The following is a 19,358-nucleotide window of genomic DNA, read 5'->3' as shown; positions in this document are numbered from 1 at the left end:
TTTCCATATGGGGTATTGTGGTCTGAAAGACGAAGGTCTCAGCTCTGGGTAGACACTTCTGTCAACTCAGTTCAACTCTGGGTGAAACTTCCATATCAGCTTTTCTCTGGGAAGCCCTCTCAGCCAGCTCGTCCATCCCGTGGGATTCCAGCAGAAATGCCTGCCTACATTCATGAAGAGGCATGTCCAGTAAACTATGTTGCCCACACTAAAACAAAGTGTCTCTTCATTTTGTCCTTCTTTATTCTCTATATAACTTTATATTTTTACTCATGTGTAAGTTTGTGTATGGGTGGGTGCTTGTAAAATGTTATTTCCTTCTCTGTAAAATGTTCTGGCTCATCTTCATGTTGAGTTCATTATCTTGTTTTAATCTTTAAGCTTTCATTTAATTTTTAATTTAAATAATAATCTGTTTCCATTTATGTTAGTTCTAGTAAGTTTTTTCAAATCTTTACAGTCAAAAATTACTCACACTTTGTTTTATTCTTTTTAATTTTTTTAGTTTTAAAAGATATGGCATATATTAATCTTATGAGTCAACTACTGGAATGAATGGACCACTTGAATATTTATTTTTTTAGATCAATGTGTGTATGTATACACATATATGTATTTTCATGTATTATTCTTTAACACATAATTATATGAACAATAAATTATAACCCATTAAAATTATAAAAATAAATAAGTGTTAAATTATCCATTGCTCATACATCATGCAAATGCTCCAGAATATCAGTGACATTAAAACAGGAAGCTATTAGCTATACACATGATGCATATAAAGCTGAATCCAACTGAAGCATATTTGCTGAATGCTGAGGCTTAAATCACACTTCCTTGCACTTCTAGATAGAGAGAGAGGAAAATGGGTAATCAACAGAAGAAAACAAGTTGACGAAGTTCGATTACTTCCCATCATATATACAATATTGACATACATCTCTGTATTGAAAGGAGAAAATATTAGAGCTAAATATAACTATAAACAACATACTGTATTCACTTTAAAATATACATTCAAAGAAAATGAGTACATATCTGTATATTTGTAATTATAAATAGGTGTAAAGTATAATGTGAAATTCAAATTAAGTAACCAGTATTGAAGTCATAAATTTATTAACCCTTGTACATTTTTGAAGACATGATTGTAATATGCTAAACTTTTCTTCTAAAACACAAATATGTACCAATTATACTAGTGGTGAAAAATATTATACTCAATGTCAAAAACTAAGTCAATCATTTCAAAAGATGAAGATTTGGGAATGTAATAAAAGCATAAACAGACAAGGCTCACATCATTAGCTCTCACTTTTCCCCAGTAAATTCTAACACTTCTTTTCATGTAAAGATTTATTTGATGCACATTAGCTGAGATCATGAGCCAGAAAAGTATAGAAACTTACGCACATATGTGTGTATATATATATATACATATGTATATTTCAGCAATATTATCTGAGAAATTTGAGTTTGTTCTTTAGCAGATTTTAATTCCTGTAGTTATTTGATACAGAGGTTGAATTGGCAGTGCCTAAAATGAACTCTAATAAAACACACATCAAGGAATCCCATATCATTTATATTTGTGTCCTGGTCAGTTATGATGGAAGATTAATACCATTTTTAAAATGTTGTATAAGAAGTAGATTGTAAAGTGAAATTTTTTAAATAAATAAAACAACTAATTCTGCAATTAGACCACAAATTATTAATACATTCTTAGTTTTTTCCATATGTTATACAATCCAAAGTTGTTGAAATAATGTATACACATGAGTGTAGTAAATACAAAGTTTGTGGAGAGGTAGAAGAACTGCCTGTCTATGGAGAAGTGAATCTCCCAGGAAGAAGTGTCCCTCCTCTTTTATTCTCTTTATGAATTGCTTTTGAGATAGAAGCAAATGTTTTATTTGCCACTGTTCCAGGTTTTAGATTTAGATAATACAAAAGAACCACTGTAATCCGCCAGTGCATGCTAAGGAAAGATTTGTTAAACAGTATAGTGCAGGAAGAACACAGACATTTAATGCAATATTAAGGAGATTCATAACACCCAGGCTGTTTCCAGGGGCCATTCTTAGTCACAGAGGACATGTTTCCTCCAGATTGCAAACCAGAACACCTGGGAATCCACATTCCCTTTCAAGTATGAGACTTTTCTGACTATCTTCTCAAGTACCCAAAAGCAGAATGCATGATCAATAAACAAAAATCAAGACAGCCTAACAGAAACCGGGTACAAATATGAATGTGCACATTTTTTCTACCAATGCTTGAAAGCTGTAACTGTCAGACCTGAGGACAACTTCATTCTTTTCCATTAGTATACTTTATTCCAATTTGCTGCAGAATCACCACCAGGGTTCCACATAACCCTGGAGATAAGCACAGATTTGCAACTGAGCAGCTAAATTAAACTTGGACTTACACAAATCTTAAGAATAAAATGCCTTTATTCTTGGAGAAAAATGATATTCCCTTCACCCAGAGCTTCTTAGTGATCAGCTTCTCCAAAGCAGCTCTCATGGCTTTGTTTCTTAGGCTGTATATGATGGGATTAAGGGAAGGCGGCAACAAAATATAGAAAGATGATAGAACATGATCGGTGACCGATGTAGACCCTAAAATAGGTTTCAGATAAGCAATAAAAGCAGTTGAGAAAAAAAGTACAACCACTACCAGGTGTGGGAGGCAAGTGGATTAGGCTTTTGACCGTCCTTCTGTGGATGGAATCTTTCTGACAGTGGAGAAGATGTATATGTATGAGATTATGATGCAGATAAAGCAACATAAGTCCAAGACTGCATTAATAAGAATGAGCACGATTTCTGCAGTCACATTCTCTGAGCAAGTAATAGCTAACAACTGGGGAATGTCACAAAAGAATTGCTGGATTTCATTGGGCCCACAGTAAGTTAGGGAAAAGGTTCCTGCTGTATGTATAATGGATATCAAGCCACTGCTGAGCCAGGACAGAGTCACCATATGCACACACTGGCCCCTGTTCATGATGAGCTCATAGTGCAGAGGATGGCAGATGGCAGCATAGCGGTCAATGGACATCGCTGTGAGCAGGAACAGCTCTGCCACTGCCGCAAAAGGCACCAGGAAGACCTGCATGACACAGCCAGAGAATGAGATGGAATTGATGTGGGTCAAGGAGTTGGCAACAGTTTTGGGCACAGTGGAAGACATGAGGCAAACATCAGAAAGGGACAGATTCTTTAAGAAGAAGTACATGGGTGTGTGCAGGCAGGGATCCAAGGATGCTATGGTGACAATGAGGCCATTCCCCACTAGGGCCAACAGGTAGATGACTACAAAGATCCCAGATTGTAAAAACTGAAGCCTCAATGGGCCAGAAAAACCCAAGAGAAGAAATTCTGCCACCACTGAGATATTCTTCATTCTTGATGAAACGTTCTGCATTTGAAAAAAGAAAAGGTATGGTTAAAGTGGTCAAAATCCTACACCTACTTAAGTTTACTTCAGCACAGCTAAAGAAAAACTGTGTTCCTATTTAATGTTTGTCCCTTGAATGTGTGTGTCCATGTGTATTTGTGTTTGTCTGAAAGAGAAAGTGAGAAGCAGTTTTAAGAGTATATTTTCTCCAACAACATAATCCAATTAATTAGTCATGTGTTGAACATGTACCTTTCTTTTCAAAGTTTCTGTTTCTCTAGGTGTCTAAGTGTTATAATGCAATGGAAGCATATGTACAAATTGTTTACCATATTCACTGCACCATGCTATCTATCCCTCATGGAGAAAAGTCTTAATTTACATGTGAAAGGAAGTGAAGGGATAGATATGAAAAATGCAAACATTGCATGCCATGTCCTTTATCCTTGTGCTTTACAATTTTTGACTTTTAATCAATGGATTATTTGACTAAAATTAATTGTTCTCATTTTCATCTTAAATATGAACTTCACAAAACAATGGGCATTCTCTAAGGTCATTTTATACATTTTTGATATCTATATGCCTAGAAAGATGATAGAAAGATTGGCTCCCTCCAAAAGACCTCTGATTTTTTAAATAAGAGGAGTAAACAATAGCAATCATTTCAAGCAGGTATTTGTCATTTTCTTCAGTGCACAAGTTTTATTAAAATACTCCTTCACTTAACTCTCATAATACTATTAATGTATCTTTTTATTTACTAGTTTTGGTCCAGGTTTCTTTTTATTTTATTATCCCACTAATGCTATGTGTTCTCTCCCTCTACTCTTCTCTCTGCACATATATAAATAAACACACATACACACAAGTTTTAGGCACTGTATGTGTGTGTGTGTGTGTGTCCTGTTTTATACTTAATATACATAAATAATAAATACATAAATAAATAATGATTGCAATTGGATATTTGAAACACAATATATCTGCTCTCATCCTTTACTAGAAGAAAACCACTTAAAACCAACAATTTCAAAATTATATTCACTACAGATTATCAGATTTAATAGTGGAGAAGAGATTTATAACTGAATTATACAAGAATCTATGTCACACATAATCAAATGCTTGGAATTTTAAAATTATTTTTCTTATCTAACCCATAATTTAAGGCACCTTCCCATTTCATATGAATCAAAATTAAGCAATGTTTATTAAGACACTAGCTTATGATCCAAGTTATATTCTATATATTTTAGTGGTATTTATTTCCAAATTAGCTATATTTTAATTATTTCACATCATTATTTTACTTCATTCTTCATTACTTTCTGTTTATAACTGAAATAAAATGTACCTAATATCTTAACCAATTTTTATTGATTCCAGTGAACTCAGCATCCTTTTATGCTTTAAATAGTCCTGTAAATAACTGTTTCAAACTCTAATATGCATTTGGTGTATGAGCTGATGTTTTGCAACATAAATAAGTATATACATATAGTTTTCCTGTGGCCTGTTAGCAAACCCATAGTTTAGAAATCTTAAAATTAACATGTAATAACCCAAGAAACTTTTACTTTTGAAGAATTTAAGAATTTCCTAGCAGGTCTATGCTTTTCTGGCTGAAATCATTATCAACAACCAGATTAAAAGAAAATAAACTCACTAAAGTGTCTGTTCTGTAGAAGATTCAAGACATCAGCAAGCTTTGAGTATTGTTGCTGGTGAAAGTATTACCGATGATTAATCCAGAAGGACATCACTAATTCTGACTTTCAAGAATTGAGAAACTCCTTTCCTGAAAGTCACTTTGATTCTTGATGTCTCAACTTTAGCACAGTTTTTATAAAGAGCAGTCAGAACGAGTATGACGATGATATCAGTTTTCCATCTCCCAAAGGCTTGAACTCTGGAATATTCCAAAGAGAAATGATGCCACTTTCATTGTAATTGACTTACATGATCTGTCCCTCACTGTTATGAGACAAATCTTGGCACTATGCAACCTGTGAAAATAAAGTAGCACAATGGCCTTTCCTTAATTAATGAGTCACTTCCTATGTTGGCATGCAGTCAAGAATCTCCATAATTGGTAAGAAGGCACTGAAGAAATATATTTACCCAGACACCCAGTGAGCTCTTATGGAGAAGAGCCACATACCTGGCACTTTTCCAGGTGCTGGTCATCTTACTCCCAGTACAATTACACTTTTATTAACTTAGTATATTGAAATCACAAAGTCATATTTCCACTTGTAATGTTGGAGTGTCCATTCATATTGTAGAGATCTGGGCTGACAAATAAGTGATTTCAAAGGTTGATATCAGTAGCAGTAGGGGACAGCGAATATGAGAAACCGAGTCAGAATGACGTTTTAAGCAGAGGGCTTAGACTTCTTCTGGAGACTAAGCACCAAGTCAGCGCTCCCCTGCACTTTTATTGTTACAGCAAGCGAAAAGACAGGCATCGATTAATGATTATAGGATGAGTTTTTTCATCAAGCTAAACAATTGCAAGCTAATTATTTATTAAAGTTTCTCTTATGTCTCATCAAGTCATCCGGCCACGTGAGCCTCACGGTGTGATCCTCATCTGGGTTTGCCTCGGAAAGGATCCCGAGAACTGTTTGCAGTCCTCGTCACACCGCTCATGACTCGCACCAGATTCCAAGACACACCACCTATTGTTCTTCTCTCTTAGATTAGTTTCGGATACAAATCATATCGCTCTTTCTCTTAGATTAGTTTCGGCTATAGATTAAGTTTAAGCAGAAACCAAATTACAGCAAGGTTAACTGCTAGGGTGTCTACAGATATCAATCAATATCACAAACTCAAAAACATCCAGTCTATACAGGCAGTGGGGCATATGAAAGATAATTTAACCAACAATTAATTTACTTATACTTAGCATTGACTACATAATAAATTAGCTCACATTTAGAGAATGTTCAGTAATTGATAGGCCGTCATGTACACAAATTCCTTGAGACTGAGTGCAATGCAAATGCACATTACTATGATGTGTTAAATTCCAGAGTCAGTTTTAAAACTCTTGTGAGATTTTTGGAAAAAAGCTTAGTAAATACAAACTGTTTAACAATATTCAGAAAATAATATAAGGTTAGTTTAAGAAGTTCTTGAAATTTGAACTCAAAAGAAAGTTCTTTGAGAAAACAAGTTTCTTTTTCTTCAAGAAAATAAAGTTATTCAAGTTCAAGAAAGAATCTGCTTACTCAAAGAGAAGATCTTTGTAAATCCAGACAGAAGAAATTTAACAACCCAAAAGCAAATGAAGAAAGCAGCCTTCTGCATTTATGGAGCTTCATCAGAGGAGTTAATAAATGCTTTATGGGTGTCCAAGAAGGAAAACATGCAGAAAAAAGGTAGAAAAACTTACTTAAAAAATATAATGACTGAAAACTTCCAAACTCTGGGGAGAGAGATAGACATCTGTATACATGATGGATAAATGCCCCCTACAAGTTCAAATTGAAGACTTCATGGAGGCACTTTGTAATCAACAGTCAAAAGTTAAAGAATAATAGTTTTTAAAACAGCTACGAAAAAGAGGCTTCTCACATACAAGGGAATTCCCACTAGGTTAAATGGAAATATTCATTTTATTGTGTTTCACTTTACTGAAATACATAGCTAATTGCGTTTGTTCCAAAGTGAAGGCAAACCTGTATTGAGCAAATCTTTGGCAATAACCCTCATTTGTAATAATACTCATTTTTGCATTTGTCCACTTATTTCCATTTCCTGGAACTTAATAACTTTGTAAAGCATATAATTACTTTCTAGTGTCTTTTCATTTCACAACAAAAAACTCAGTTTAACATTGCTTTAGGGGATGTTTTGAAGTAATGAGTCTCTCAATGTTGATTTTCTGGGGCTGTTTTAATTTTTCCTTCATGTTTGAAGGATAGTTTTCAGATATAGCTCTCAGTTGGCGGCTTTTTTTTTTCATTGGGGCACCTTAAATATGTAATTTGGCTGCCTACTGTTCTATAGGTTTTCTGCTAACAGATTTCTTCATAGTCTTTTCTGTGTGGGCTCCCTTCAAATGTCACTCTACTCTTGCTGCTTGCAGGACTGTTTCTTTTGTCTTTCAACAGTTTGATTATAAAGCATCTCAGTGGGTGCCTATGTGAAGTTCATTGACATTGCTGGATTTGCAAATTTAAGTATTTCCTCGATTCTGGGAAGATTTCAGTTATTATTTCTTCAAATAATCTTTGTGGCCTTTTCTTTCTCTTTTATTTCTGGGATTCCCATACCACATGCATTTTTTCCGCTGGGTGTTCTCCAAAATTTTCCTTAGGCTCTGTTCACTTTTCTCGTTCTTGTGTTTTTTTTCCTCAGCCTCAAAAGTTCAAATGTCTTATCTGCAAATGCGTTCAATTATTTTTCCTGCCTGTTAATTGTAAGAATAGAAATAGGTTAGCATAAGCATAGCCATCTTAAAGGCCTAGAAGCCATTTTCTGAGTATGTGACTTAGAAAGAAAAACTGGAACTGGGTAAGGCCTTGAAAAACAAGCTAATCATGAACACCAGATGGTGGGCAGCTGTGGCCTTTAGTCAGCTAACCTTGGTCAGCTAATCCTACATACCAAGCTTATCGTGCAGAACCTCCCTGACAATTGAGGAGTGGTCTTATCTTGCTCCTGCCTAACCCCAGGATGTATGTCTTGCAAGAATAATGTGCAGCTGTGGAAAATTACTATGAGTTAAGTGTTTTGAAAATGCTATATAAACCCTTAGCTTTGAGTGCTCGGGGTCCTTGTTGAGACCCACTGCGTCGGGCTGACATTGGACCCCAGCTAGCTGGCTGAATAAAGACTTTGCTTGAATTTACATCTCTATGCCTGTGTAGTTTGTTCTCTGGAGAGGCCTCAGAAGCCCGGACCCTAACATTAATGAATGTATGCTGTTGGAAACCTTTACTGATTTTGTTTCAACACAGTTAATATTTAATATTAGAGAAAATTCTGTTTAGCTCTTTTGTACAATTATTATGTCTTTGTTAATATTCTTTGTCCATATTATTTTCCTTCAGTTGATTTTCCGTGTCTTTCCCTTAGGTTTTTAACATATGTAAGGCAATTTAAAAAATCATTGTCTTACATCTACTGCCTGTGTTCCTTCATGGGCAGGTTCAGCTGTTATTCCTATCTAGGTTCAGCTGTTATTCCTATCATAATACATAATTTTGATTCCTTGCATAACTTGTGATTTTGGTTGAAAATTGGACGTAAAAAAGAGCAACCTCTCCCAAAGAATCCAATATATATATTATAAACCTACTGTAATCAAAACGGTATGGTCATGGAATTAAGAGTTATGGACAGATGGAAAAGAATAAAGTGTTGCATGTGTTAACAACTAATCTTTGACAAGGACTCAAAGAGAAAACAATAGAGAAAATCTCTTCAATAAATTGTACAGAGAAAGCTGGATAGTCAAATGCAAAAGAATGAAATTTGACATAATCTATTCTTACATAAGAAGTAACTAAAAGTGAAAGAAAGACTTAAATGCAAGACCTGAAAATAGAAAACACTTCAAGTAAAATATTGGGAAAACTTATATTGACATGGGCAAGGATTTTTGAATATGACAGCAAATGTGCTGAAGAAAAAAACCAAAAATAAACATTGAGACTAAAGCAAACTAAAAATACTCTGCACATAAAAGGAATGAATAAAAAAAACTATAGTGGAAAATTAAGGAAGGGAACATTATATATACAAATCACATATCTGATAAGGTGTTAAATCTAGAATATAGAAGGAAGTCCTATAACTCAGGGGCAAAAATACCTCACAAAACTTGATTTAAAAATGGGCAGTAAACCTGAGTAGAAATTTTTTCAGTGAAGATATACAAAAGGCCAGCAGGTATATGAAAAAAAAGGTCAATATCAGTAATCATCATAGATATAAAAACCAAACAGCAATGAAATAATAGGATGATTATTAACAAAACAACAAAAGATAACAGTTGTCAAGGATCTGGAGATTAGGGATTTCTTGTATGCTGTCAGAAATGTAAATTGGTGCAGTATTTATTGAAAATTGTATTTAAGTTCCTCAAAAAATAAAAACAACTACCATATGATACATCAACTCCTCTCCTAAGTATATATCTAAAAATAATATATCCACTCTCCCTTGTTTATTGTAGCATCATTCACAATGTCCAAGACATGAAAAAACCTACTTGTCCAATATTCTATAAGGAGAAAAAGGAAATGGGATATAGATGTCCACACACACACATACACACACACACACACACACACACACACACACACACACACACACACACACACACATATACAGGGACTATTCAGGGACTAAAAGAAATTTTGCCATTGGGACAACATGTATGAATCTGGAGGACATTATGGCTGTTAATTCAGACACAGTATGATAAATACTGTATGATTTTACTGATAAGAGGAATCTCAAAATGTCTAGCTAATGGAAGCAGTTAGAATGGTGACTGCCAGGGCCTATGGGATGAGGAAAATGGGGAGATGATACACAAAGGGTGAAAACATTCATTTATAAGGTGAAAAAATTGGGGCATCCAATGTACAGCTTTGTGATTTTAGTTAACAATACTATAGTGTATACTGAAATTTGCTAAGTGAATGCACAAAATAGTGGTAACTGTGTAAGATGATGGGTGTGATAATTATCTTGATTGTGGCAGTCATTTCACAGAATATAATGATATCAAATTACCAAATTGTGCACCTTAAATATATATAATATTTGTGAATTATATACCAATAAAGCTGGAAAATTTAACATATGGCCATCTCAATAGACACAGTAACAGCATTTGACAAAGGACAACATATATTTATCATAAGAATTCTCAAAAAATTAAAAGGATCTTATCTCAGTGCAATTAAGGCCACCTATGAGGATACTAAAGCTCAAACCATAATTAAGAGGGACAATAGAAAGTTTCCCCTATAAGATCTGGTGCAGACAATGTTGCCAACTCTCACCACTTCTTTTCTGAATAATAGTGAAAGTCCAACACAGCAGTTAGACAAGAAAAATAAATAATAGACATCCAAATAGGAAAAAGAAGAAAATAAATTGTGTTTTTCCAGATGATGTATCATATATAAATATGTAACACCAAGAAACTCAATTTAGAAAAGAGTACTAATAAATTCACTAATGTTGCTGAACACAAAATCAACATACACAATATGGTATGTTTCTATAACAAACAATAAACTATCAAAAATTAGAAAACAATCCCATTCACAATGCAAAAAAAAAAAATGAAATACTGAGGAAGATATTTACCAAAAGAAGTTTGGTTTTATTTCAATATTTTTAAATATGCTAAGACTCACTTTTGTTACCCATGTATGATAGCTTTACACTGGAGCGTGTTCTGTGTGTGCTTAGGAAGAATGTATATTAAGGGGCTGTTGGATGGCATATTCTATATGATGTCTGTTAGGTCTGTTTGGTCTAAACTATAATTAAAGTCTAATGATTCCTTACTGTCCAAAGGATCAATCCAATGTTGAAAGTGGGAAAACAACTGTTTCCTGTTTCAAGGACTGAAGTTTTAACTATGCTAGTGTAAATCTGGTATTTATTCTCTCTTCTGTGACCTGTTAATTTCATACTTTAAAAGAAGCCCATAAAATAGGATGAATCCTGCATAGTATGGTTGATGAAATAGAAGTATATTTAGATAATGTCATGAAGACCAAGAACTTCTTTCCTGAGAGTATCATAAAACTCGGTAGTTGTGTCCAGGGATAGCTCCTTTGGATGTGAGTGGCTCTTGGAGAGGAAATATGTGCTATTTTAGGAAAAGAATGTTATACTTATATCAGTTCTTCAGTTTTTCAAAAGTATCTAGGACATAGTCCAAGAACACATACAATTGGATAATTTGGCTAATAACAACATATCTGATCACATGGTCTGTTCAGATTGGGGATGATTTTTGGCCTATTGCTTTAATCTAGGATCTATGGCTCCTGGCAATAGATTCAATTCTGTCTTACCAGCAGCTTTACTGATGATGTTTGTAAAGTCAGATTTTAGAGGCCAATTTGATGCCTGATATTTTGTATTGTGTCATTTGTCTTCATGTATGTTTTGTTTCTCTGACTACAATGTAAGTTTAAGTGTTATTTTGGATAATTTAACATGTTCAGTAAGTAAATAACCCAGTGGTTAATTTTCTCTGATGAGTGTGATCTTCTTCATATTGGAGAGACTTCTATTAACATTCTAAATAGTCCCTAACCTTTTATTTTATATACAATGGCTCTTTTAGAAATTGTGCTGTTTTCTCTCAGGTGCGTCTTATTCTTTCTCTTAAATTCTTAAAATAAATTAAGAATTTATTTTAATTTAGTTAATCTAATTTCCTTTACCTGCATTTTAAATGTTTCCTGCTTAATATGGATTATATTTCTGAAGAGTGGTGGAATTTGGTATTTTGTGTATTCAATAATATGGTATTTGTATTTATAAATATTATATTTTGCTGTTATTTGTTCTCCCCAAATAAGTAAACTGACTACAAGTTCCAATAAAGTTTGGAGGTTATCCACTTGTAAATTTCACCATTGTGTACATGGTGCAGGGCAGATAAATAAGTGATACACCCTTTTAATTACATAAAAACTGGGCAAAATTCTTGGGAACCAGAAATTACTCTAGGATTCCAAGAATTTCATACACAGATTGTTGACCTTTAATGGAATATTCATGTAATGCTGATTAGGGAAATGCCATAATGTATAAGGGCTAGAAACAATGTCCAATACTAGAGGAATTGAAATTATATGCAATAATTCATCAACATAGACAGACAAATAAAAACCTCTCTTTGCCCTGGCATCAAATACAATTAAATAAAAACAATTAAGCCAAAAAACAATGTATATACTATATTTGATCTTTGTGTAGGAGGTATTGTAAATTCATTTTTATTTTATATGACTGTACCCATGACCTACCCAAGATAAAATTGAGAAGAATGTCAGGTAAAATTGACCTATATAAAAGAAAACACTTTGAAGTTTTGTCCATGTAAACAAATAAGAACAGGATAGAAAAGTATAGGTAAAATGTCAGTATTTCCAGAATCTCTCACTTGGCCTTATTGCATCTCCATATCAATAGGTGTTTCCAGAGGGTGGAGAGAAGTAGTCCATCTCCATATGAATAGGTGATTACTTGGTGGAGTGAGGACATATCTGGACCAGAGAGGTTGGATGGGGCCTCTTTTGGCAGATGGGTCATGAGAGACGTGGGCGAGCAAAAGTGGATGACTGCTTGCCCATAAATGGCAATAAATGGATTCTCCCCCTTTATTTCTCCCTTTGACTGATTTTTGGTTTCACAGGTAATTTGCCCTGTGTTGGGAACAGGTTTCCTCCAGAGTTAAAGTAAAATGAAGCATTATGATTTCTGAATATTTATCATTCATATAGCTTTGATTTTTTTTAAAACAAATGACAACTTAGAAGGGAAATGAAATAAGATGAATTATATCCCATGATCTTATAACTGTGGATTATGTGAAAATACAGTTGAGCATAGTCTGACTGGCATGATGATTCCAAGCCTACATGTGGTTCTGCAGGAGTGAGTAGGGCCAGAAGCCCTTTCCATTTGCTTTTTCTTCTGGCTCAGCAGTTAAAGAAGCAAAGAGAGGTACAGTATGGAGGCAGAGGTGATAACCGTTTTTCTAACTGTTTATCTTTGGCAAGATGAGTGAGGAAATGAGGAAAGAAATAAAAATGCCATATAGGACTTTCAGTTCAGGGTGAATGGTTTAGTTTATATTGTTAGAGCAGTACAAAGATATTTATCCATCTTATAAGGAAGTAAATGTGTTCACATGCAGGTTATATTGGATGACATCCTTAAAGGCAAGTGTCAGACCCGTGAAGAGAACACTGCTGTGTTCAAACAAAGACATGTCTAATGCAGATTCTGCTAGTGTCTAAGGAAATCAAAATATGTTAGTGCATATGAAAATAACTTGGCAACAAAAGTACAAATTTGTGATGATTAACTATGAATAGTTATGAATCAGGGGATGGCAGGGAAAATGCTGAGGTGCCAGGTTTCTGATAAAAATAATGAGGGGCCACTACACAATGTAGCTGTTTTATTTTTTCCTTGAGGATAGTGCCATAGATCTGACTTCAGTGTTCTATGTTTAAAGATAATCCATAATTCAACCCTCTATTAACAAGGAAATATGAAGCAGATATATTTTATGTGCAATTCAGTGCACCTCCATTTCAAGGGAACACATGAGTATAAACTTAATATTCAAAGTATAAATGGGTTTTATAAACGTTTTTTAGCAAATTTAAGACACAGGAAAAGGTACAGTCAAATAAATAACATGTTTACAATTTTCTAAGTCAGGGAGTGGCTTACTTATACAGATTACCTTATATACATTGTCATTCCCATTCATAAAATGATGTCTATAAATACACTGTCAAAATTTAGAAAACAACTTACAAGTATGTATTATTCTCTATATAAAACATTCTTCATGTTCTGTCTAATTTCATCAACTAGCCTTCTAGTGTTATAATCAAAATAAAATTAAATACTATTTGAATTAAATTTTTTTTATTGGGATTTCTTATATTGACTCATGTTCACATTTTGTTTTATGCTGTTACAATGCTTTATGAAGACCATTACCAAAACAGATTCTGAAATTTCATAATAGTCTGATTTAATACATCCTTCTATAAAGTCATACTTACTTTACTTCCAAGTTCTCTTATTTCCAGCGAAACCATTATTGAAGCTTTTGAAAGTAAGACCAGACTTGACAAAAATATAAGAATGATATAAAAATGAATACATGAATCAAGCAGGCTTCTTTAGTATGTCTTTAAATTGTACTTGGTGTAGACAGCATACTCTCTCCTTTATGAATATTTCAACATCATGCACTGTTTCTGACTTGCCCTAGAAAAAATCCCATTTATAATTTTGGAATAAGTGGAATAATTAAAGGAGGAAGAATTATATGTACATTCTGCCAAGGAATTGGACTTGAATGACACCACCATTACTGAGATAAGTCTCTCCTTAGTTGTGAGTGGTTAAGAACATGGAACATAAAATATTCTGCTTTGGCACACTGAATATTTTGAGCTGAAGCACTTGAGAAAAAGTGGATGCAGTCAGGACCCCCTGACCTGCCCAGGTCTGTCCAAAAGTAGATCATAACACTTGTTATTGGAAAGTGCTCTCCCTGCGAATCTTATCATTGCAAACTGGGAGTTGATGCCAAAATGGGCCAGTACAACTTATCTTATCTTTTTATTTAATTTTCTCTTTATATTTTTCTATTTCTTAGGTACTTTCCTATAATTTCCCACCCTGATCTCAAGCTCCTTTACTTATTACACACCCACAGCTTATTATTCTTTGTTAAAAGTATATAAGATTATGGTTATAACAGCTTCTTCATGTTCATTTTCCTTATGAAGCCACCTATGGGCACATACAAAATAAAATAAAATGTGCGTGCTTTTCTCCTGTTAATCTGTCTTATGTTAGTCCAATACCTAGTTGAGGCATACAACCTAAGACAGTAGAAGCAATTTGGCCTCCCCTACACGGGGATGGCACACAGAAATTCCTGTGTGAGGACACAGAATTTTTCCCTGTTATTGTGAGAGTTTGCATATGGCTTTTGATATTCTGATGGAAAAGGAAGGGTTGGAAAAAAAGGGTAAGGTGCAGTATGTTTTCCATTCAGATGTACAGGTATTTTTATGATAATTTCCATGATGTGTACTATTAAAAAAAACTAATTGAACATTTGAGAGAAAATTTAGATTTAATTTATCCTAGAAAATGATGTGATGAAGTTAAACTAAGAAAAATTTCAAGTATTGGCATGTGCAAGAAACTCCTGATTTCATTATGTCCTTTTGCAATTACAGTAGGCAATTTAAAGCTTTGGTTGTCTAAAATGGTGCTTTTAGTGACTTTATCTGCCTACGAGGCAACTGGGGATCTTGTTGCCATGCTTAGTATCTTTCAAGATGTCTGGGTGTGGATATGCATTTCTAACAAGCTCCACATTACTCTGCTGCTTCTAGAACACTGCTTATGCTTTGAATAGCAAGATTTCAGGAGGCAATCGAGTGGAGAACATTCATCCTAAAAAGCTTGGATACGAGTTTTTTCTTCCAGCACCCTCGTCATCTGTTTTTGTTACACACTGTGCTGAAAACCTGAAAATTATTGGTTGTTAATTAACATAGAAAGTGAACATAGCAATGGAAAAACCATTTTCTTTTCTTTCATTTTTATTCTCCACTGGTAAATGGAAATGAGTGCTTGAACATTTTTGTACTGTTTGTTCTAAGTTTTTCCTTTTAGTCTCCCTTTATGAATATTCAAAGTATTTAACTTTGAATTTAACTTCTGGTTCTTAAAATCTATATATGTTGAAGATCAGTTATATTATCCAGAAAAAAATCCTAATTATCTAATACTTTCCTACTATTTTGTAAGAAAATCTCCATTTATGTTAATATTCACTATTAAACACATACATGTATAGAACACATGGCTGATCATATACATTTAATACTTTTATTGAATAAACTTTGAAAAACAAAATGTTTATTTAATCAACTATATAAAACTATTTTATATATGTTAATAGTCAACTACCAGATTCCATGACTCTGCTCCATTTAGCAGAAATAATTTTTGTCCCATGATTACTGATAAGGTTAAAATATTAAAACATTCAACTGAAACATTGTATGAGACTAAGCCAGTCTATTTCTGACTGGGGACGGCTGAAGGGCAGTGAGCTTGTGGTATCTACATCTTTATCACTGAGCCATTACACTGTAATAACGTTGAAACAAGATATTTATAGAAAATCTACTTTAAAATAATTCAAACCAAAATGTAAAGTGCAGAGAGATGTCCGTATCAGGTGGTATCAATCTCATAATTTTCAATATTTACTATTTCCAAATGTGGTATGAGAATCCATTCTAAATTGCTTCATAGAGTTGATCCCTCAAATCTTATGTATGTTTCTGACCAAGAGGAACCTCTTTTGTGTTACAACTTTGCTGAAAGCTTTCTTCACATCTTTGTTTGTCAGGGTGTATATGAGAAGATTTACCAACAGGGTGACCACACAGTAGAACATGGAGACCACTTTACCAATGGTGAAGTTGTACTTGGCTGGAGGCAGACATTGGCAAAGATGATGGTGCCATAGCAGATGGTGACAACAGTGAGGTGGGAGGCACAGGTGGAGACAGCTTTCTTCTGAGCCTCCAAGGAAGACAGTCTGATTATTGTTACCACCATGTGTTCATAGGATGACATGGTGAGGAGAAAAGAACTGAGAATCACAACGGAGCTACATGTGTAGCTCAAGGCCTCCACCTAGCAAGAGAGTTTATAGATGGGGTCTGAATCACAAAAGAAATGGTTGACCTTCCGGGGGCCACAGAAGTTCAGATGAGAGATTAGTATGGTAGATAGAAGAGGGGCAGTGAAGCCCCCAATCCAAGACCAAGCAGAGAACTTCAGGCACACTGGAATACTCATGAGCACTGAGTATTGTAGAGGGTTGCAGATGGCCAGGTACCGGTCATAGGCCATCACTACCAGGAGGATGCACTCAGTAGCTCCCACGGAGAAAAAGAAATCGTACTGCGCTATACAGCCAGACACAGAGATGGTGACACCCTGTGACAGGCAGGTGGCCAGCAGTTTAGGTACTGTGACTGTGGTGTACCAGATCGCCAGGAAGGACAGATTTCCTAAGAAAATGTACATCGGCATCTGGAGTGTGGGCTCCATCACAAGTGAGTATGATGATGGTGTTTGCCAGAAGGGACAGCAGATACACAGTGAGAAACATCACAAACAATGTGAGTCTCAGGTAGAAAATACCAGGAAACCCAAGAAAAATGAACTTGATCACTGTGGTCTGGTCTGTCACCTCCATAGCTCATCCTCTCTGATCTGGAACCAACAAAGCCCGGATGATAGATGAGCCAGAATGGGATATTTTAATATTCATTTACTTCATGATGATAAAGGACCGCCAAACATATTATAATTAATGGCTTCCAAAAACATAATTGCTGTCTTTATAAACAGTTTGCATGAATTAGCTCATTTAATTTAAATAATACACCTCCAAGGTAAATAACCTAATAATTTACTCTGCAAATGAAGATATTAAGGGAGGAAGCAGTTTTCCCTCAGTTACATCACTTTAAGTGTTGGGGTAGAATTTGTATCTACGTAGGGGAATATGAATGTTCACAATCTGAGCTAATCCTTGCAGAAATGTGGTTACTAGAAGAACATGGCATTCTCCATCCCAGAGGAATACACACCCTAGACATTAGATGCTGAATACATCCACAGCAATGCTAGTCAGAGACCTGTAGATCCAGGAAAGAAGGCTTCAGAACAGAGCTCCTAAGCCATGCCGGTTTCCTCATGAAGACAGAGGGCTGCTTTGGTTTTAACATTGTGACCCTCATTATATGCCATCATTCAGAACTTAGGGGGAAATTTATACATGAATAAACTGTATATCTAGTAAACAGAATAGTAGTCAACATGTACATGAAAAATATTTTGTTAAAAAGAAATACAAGGAATCCAGATTGGTAAAGAAGAAGTTAAATTGTCACTATTTGCAGATGACATGATATTGTATATAAAAAACCCTAAAGACTCCACTCCAAAATTACTAGAACAAATATCAAAATTCAGCAAAGTTGCAGGATACAATATTAACACACAGAAATCTGTGGCTTTCCTATACACTAACAATGAACCAATAGAAAGAGAAATCAGGAAAACAACTCCATTCACAATTGCATCAAAAAAAATACCTAGGAATAAACCTAACCAAAGAAGTGAAAGACTTATACTCTGAAAACTACAAGTCACTCTTAAGAGAAATTAAAGGGGACACTAACAGATGGAAACTTATCCCATGCTCATGGCTAGGAAGAATTAATATTGTCAAAATGGCCACCCTGCCCAAACAATATACAAATTTGATGCAATCCCTATCAAATTACCAGCAACATTCTTCAATGAACTGGAACAAACAATTCAAAAATTCATATGGAAACACCAAAGACCCCGAATAGCCAAAGCAATCTTGAGAAAGAAAAATAAAGTGGGGGATCATATTCCCCAACTTCAAGCTCTACTACAAAGCCACAGTAATCAAGACAATGTGGAACTGGCACAAGAACAGAGCCAAAGACCAATTGAACAGAATAGAGACCCCAAACATTAACCCAAACATATATGGTCAACTAATATTCGAAAAAGTAGCCATGGACATACAATGGGGAAATGAGAGTCTCTTCAACAGATTGTGCTGGCAAAACTGGACAGCTACATGTAAGAGAATGAAACTGGATCACTGTCTAACCCCATACACAAAAGTAAACTCCAAATAGATCAAAGACCTGAATGTAAGTCATGAAACCATAAAATTCTTGGAAAAAACATAGGCAAAAATCTCTTAGACATAAACATGGGTGACCTCTTCTTGAACATATCTCCCCAGGCAAGGGAAACACAGGCAAAAATGAACAAGTGGGACTTTATCAAGCTGAAAAGCTTCTGTATAGCAAAGTACACCATGAATAGAACAAAAAGGTATCCTACAGTATGGGAGAATATATTCATAAATGACAGATCCGATAAAGGGTTGACATCCAAAATATATAAAGAGCTCACGCACCTCAGCAAACAAAAAGCAAACAATCCAATTAAAAAATGGGCAGAGGAGCTGAATAGACAGTTCTTTAAAGAAGAAATTCAGATGGCCAACAGACACATGAAATGATGCTCCACATCGCTTGTTCTCAGAG

General features: G+C 34.7%; 2 pseudogenes; both read right to left on the bottom strand.

Moving 5' to 3' along the window:
• Positions 1-2,436: 2,436 nt before the first annotated feature.
• On the bottom strand, positions 2,437-3,420 carry LOC108405904 (olfactory receptor 14A16-like; annotated as a pseudogene).
• Positions 3,421-16,510: 13,090 nt separating this feature from the next.
• Positions 16,511-17,455, bottom strand: LOC140846098 (olfactory receptor 11L1-like; annotated as a pseudogene).
• Positions 17,456-19,358: the final 1,903 nt, after the last annotated feature.

The sequence above is a fragment of the Manis javanica genome, chromosome 14, assembly GCF_040802235.1.
Source record: "Manis javanica isolate MJ-LG chromosome 14, MJ_LKY, whole genome shotgun sequence".
NCBI lineage: Eukaryota > Metazoa > Chordata > Mammalia > Pholidota > Manidae > Manis > Manis javanica.
The sequence above is the reverse complement of the archived record's forward strand: the minus strand, read 5'-3'. Positions and strand labels throughout refer to the sequence as shown.